The 4624-nt window shown below is 44.2% G+C and overlaps 1 long non-coding RNA gene across 1 annotated transcript; it reads left to right on the plus strand.

The window, feature by feature from the left end:
• Positions 1 to 2753: 2753 nt before the first annotated feature.
• LOC311517164 lies at positions 2754 to 3946 on the plus strand. The gene is made up of 3 exons (XR_014710620.1): positions 2754 to 2856; positions 3623 to 3703; positions 3794 to 3946. It is a non-coding gene; the product is annotated as an uncharacterized lncRNA (long non-coding RNA).
• The last annotated feature ends 678 nt before the right edge of the window (positions 3947 to 4624 follow it).

The raw sequence follows: 4624 nt of genomic DNA on the forward strand, positions 1-4624 counted from the left end.
GCTCCTGTGACTATGCTGTTTCCAGCTCAACTCCTCTGATTGTATTTTTCTAGTATCCCCTCAATATCAGTCCCTCCAGGAAACTTGGGGCCCTCTAACTCCATTTCCACTGATCCTGATATATCTTCCCTGTTTCACAAATATTTTTAATATGAACATTAAAAACAAATAATTGATGCCCAGACCATATGTCCCTTCAGCAAGAGGTTGCTAGCACATAGCCAAGTTGGAATCTTGTTGTCACGCTGTTGGATCACTTGTCCCTTCTTGCGTAACTCCCTTGTATGACTGGGTGCCACTGCACCCCTCATGACTACCTTATTCTGCTCCTTCTGGTGTCTCTCTAACAGCTGGATCTTCGGAGGAGTGCCTGGATCCAGGGCTGGTAGGTCATTTGCTGACCTCTTAAGTGACCTGCTTGTCGGCCTTCTCCTCTTGGCGGTGTCTCCATCTTTCTGCCTAACAAAAGGGTTTTGGTACTTCACAGCACCTGCACCAGAAGTTTTGTCATCCTGTGATGGGGTATTCCTGTGTACCAAAAATGCTAACAAGGGGGCTGAACCACAAGAAATAGCCTTGTAACAGTCTCTTAGCTGTTTCCATAGCTGATTCCACTGTACCATTGCTCTGAAGGTATGTTGGGGAGGAGGTATGATGGTCAAACTTCCATTTGCTCACAAATTCCTTGAATGCTTCCAAGGCACATTGGGATCTGTTGTGGGTGAATGCGGGGTTTGGAATGCAATTTCTTGCAAAGTGGTCTTTCAGTTTGCTAATCACTGACTTGCTTCTTGTATCAGGCAGGGCATCAATCTCCCAACAATTTGAATAGTAGTTCGCTAATCTAGTACTGCTTTTCCTTGGAGGTAAATAAGTCCACTCCCACCTTTTTTCCATGGTTGGGGGCAGAGGGAGGGGCACAGCTCATGTGGTAAGAGTCTCTGCTGGCAATTTTATCACACAACTGGCAAGTCTTGCATCCTGCTATCAAAAAGCACAGTTGTGAATTCATTCCCTGGCCAATAAACACACTCTTCAGCCCGTTTAAGACACCCATCAATGTTCAGTTGTGAGGCATGTATTTTTTGCGTGACATGCTTATGTAATGAGGCAGGGACAATAACCCTCTGTCCTTGAAATCTGATTCCAGTCTGCATATCCAGTTCATCTTTAATTTGAATATTTCATTCTGCTCCTATCTGTACTTGGATTTTGTCTTCTGGTAACCCTGCTAGTATCACTTCCTTGACTGCTTATAGTCGATGTCCTTTTCCAGAGCCTCTTTGATTTACACCAGCTTCACTCTTGAAACTGGGAGATAGTGCACATGTTAACGAATTCAGTGTTCTGATCCCCTTCCTCCAGCTTGCTGATGTTGGGTATATGGGCCCTGCTAAGGGTGTCAGTAATCGCCCTGGACAATATCTGATCTCCACATGGACTTGCTGGAGTCGTATCGCCATGCACTGCAATCTCTTTGGAGAACTAAGAAGGGATTTTGCCATGATTGTCTCTCAGGAGTTGTGGTCTGATTGCACTATTATTGGGGGCCACAAGTGTACTGATGGAATTATTCCACTCCAAATACCACAGACAGAAGCTCCTTTTTCTATTTGGGTGTGCCCCTGTTTGGTCTCTGGTAAGGTTATGCTGGCATAAGTGACAGCTGCTTCTGCAAAAGAGCTACACCCAGTCCTTCCTCAAGTTCTCCACGCTAGCATGTCAGTGGCTCTCCTGGCTGGTAGTACTTCAGGAGCAAGCAGCCATTATCTTATTTCAGTATGTCAAATGCTTGCTGTTGGGAACCCACCCAGTCCCACTCAACATCCTGGCTTCTGAGCTGACATATGCATTCTGCTATAGCCACCAAGTGTGGACAGAACTTGGACAGAAAATGTATCACTTCTATGACATGCTATATCCCTTTCACATCCAATGTAGCTGGTATGTCTCTGACTGTCTTGCTCTTGTTTGAATTTGCTTTCAGTCTCTCTACTGTGAGCGGATGTCCAATATATGATACGTCACACTGTTTGGGTTGCATTTTTTCTGGGTTAAATTTTATGTTCTTGTTCCTGCATTGATGTAGAGAAGCTTGTAGTTTGCTATCATGGTCTTGTTCAGCTTCTGTATCATAACTTTCTTCTCATACAATGAGGATATCATCTGCAATTATTTTCATCTCAGAAAGTCCATACAGCACTTGGCTGAGTCTCCTCTGAAATACTTCCGGTGCTGGCCTTATGCCCATTAGCATATACAGCAATCTGTTGCAACCAAATGGCATTACAAAGTGTGTTGGACTTTTTATCCAGGCTTACGTGCCAAAACCCATTCATTACGTCCAAGACTGTAAAGATTCTGGTTTTGGAGAGTTCTGGCAAGATGTCATGAATTGTGGGCAGTGCATAGTGGCATCTTTTCAAAGTCTTTTCAGGAGGTTTTGGTCTATGCAGATGTGTATTTTGCCTGGTGGCTTCTTTATCATCACCATGTTGCTCACGCAGGCTGTACTGACCTCTATGATTCTATGATACTCCCCTCCTACAGATTTTCACAATCCTTACATACACGAATATGTAATGCCACTGAATTTTCCTTCATGCTAAGCACACAGGTTCCACTGTTGTGTCTACCTCTAATCACAGCTTTCCTTCAAGGCACCCATCACCTTTGAAAACATCCTTTTATGCTTTTAAAATTGTTTCCTGTGTCCCTGGGACTCCCCATTTTTCTTCTTGCCTTGCAGCTATAAAATTCTGATGTTGCGCCATGATCAGATCCATGGCTCATATGGTTGTGTTCCCTAAAGAGGGGTCTGTGGTGCTTACCATCCAGCATCACAAACTTCAGTTGGTACGTTTATTTTTCAAGTTAGTTACTACAAAATCACATTTCCCCACAGGCTACATTATGCTGTCATTGTACTTTATTAGATTGCAACTGCTTTTTGTAATGGGCGTGTTTGACTTCTACTCACTCCGAAGAATCACATTGCAGGAGAGTTTCCCACTGAAATTGCATGTTGTGTTTCCCTATTAACATTTTTACATGCATGGAGGTTGGTATTACCCCTAGTTACTTTCCTGTCCCAACAGCCTGAACCTGATATGCTCACAGACTCACAGATAGAGTCATGATCATCACCACTCTCTGATGTGCTATCTTTCTGAGAGCTTCTTCTGCTCTTGCACACACTGTTAAAATCAATCAGCTTGCTACATTCTTTGCACTGCCATCCTAGTGTGTGGGTCATCCTGTCTCTCACAGTAAATGCATCTCACTTTGGGTAGGGAACCCTGGCCACCAGCTCTCCTTTGCTGTTGTCTCACTGCATGTACTTCTGGGAGCGGGGCGCCTCCGAGGGCTTTCATCATTTCTCTTGAGGCTTCCTCTGCACACCCCACATTTAAGCATCTGTCTAATGTGATATCTTGATCCCAAGTGCCACAGACTATCCTGTATCATACCAGGGAGTCTGTCAAGTTCCCAATATTGCATGTAGTAGCCAGTGTGCATAAGGAAATATAAGGTCTATGCCCTCCCTTTCAGATTGGTCTTTTGTGAAAAACATGTGTCACTCCACAATTTCATTCTGCTTTTGTGAACAATCGGTTTCCAGGGTTCCTAGGATTGCTGTGAGGCTTGAGGCAGTGGGAAGCTTCAGAATGGTGCAGATTTCTCTACCTTGTTCCCAAATAAGGTAAAATAACAGTTTTATTCTCCTGCTGTTGTCGTCATCATCCTCTGCACAGCCAGATCTGTGTATACCTCAAACTTTTCTTTCCACCAGGTTCATTGCTGGACTATGCTTTTGTCTTGAAAATCCAGGGACCCGGGGGTCTTCAGACCAAGTTCTACAGCTCATGCTGCCAGCTGCTGTGCTGCAGAGAACTCACAACTCCATTTGCTGCCACCATGTTTCATTCACAAAGAGAGATGCTGAATGCAGGTTATGTTAACCATGTGGAACTTTATTAAATCCTGTGCACTGCTCTGCCATGTAGTTGAGTTGCTTCCAACTCCTCACGTTCCGTCTTTTCCTAGTGTCACATCAATAACAATCCTCCAGAGAACGTGGGCTTTCTGACTTTAGTTCCACTGATCATGATATAATGGGGTTAATTTATTACAGAAGAAAACCCAGTGCACATAACAAATCCTAACACTATTAATTCAGGCAATGCATCAAGAGCATCCCTAGCCTCCTTTACTGTGCCCCGGCTCTCCTATGCAACCACAGCATCCCTTGTGGTTCTCTGGCTCTGAGAGCCAGCAAGCATACCCTTCTGCTACTCTTAGCCTTCATCCCCTTCCATCCTTTTCTGTCCTTGGCTCTCTGGCTCAGGAAGGACAGCTGGAAAGCACCTCCACTGACTTCCTAGCCACAGTGGCTAAACAGCAGGTAACAGAGGTAGTTAGACACAAAAAGGGATCCTTTAAAACTGGAAGTCAAATCCAACTGAGGAAAATAGAACGCAACATAGACTCTGGTAAGTCAAATGTAAAAGCATAATTAGGCAGGCCAGAAAAGAATTTGACAAGAACTAGCAAAAGACACACAAAAAAATTGCTCTTGGTTTTTAAGTACGTCAGAAGCAGAAAGCCTGCCAAACACTCAGTG

This window comes from Lepidochelys olivacea, assembly GCF_965140295.1.
Source record: "Lepidochelys olivacea isolate rLepOli2 genome assembly, chromosome: 2".
Taxonomy (NCBI): Eukaryota; Metazoa; Chordata; order Testudines; family Cheloniidae; genus Lepidochelys; species Lepidochelys olivacea.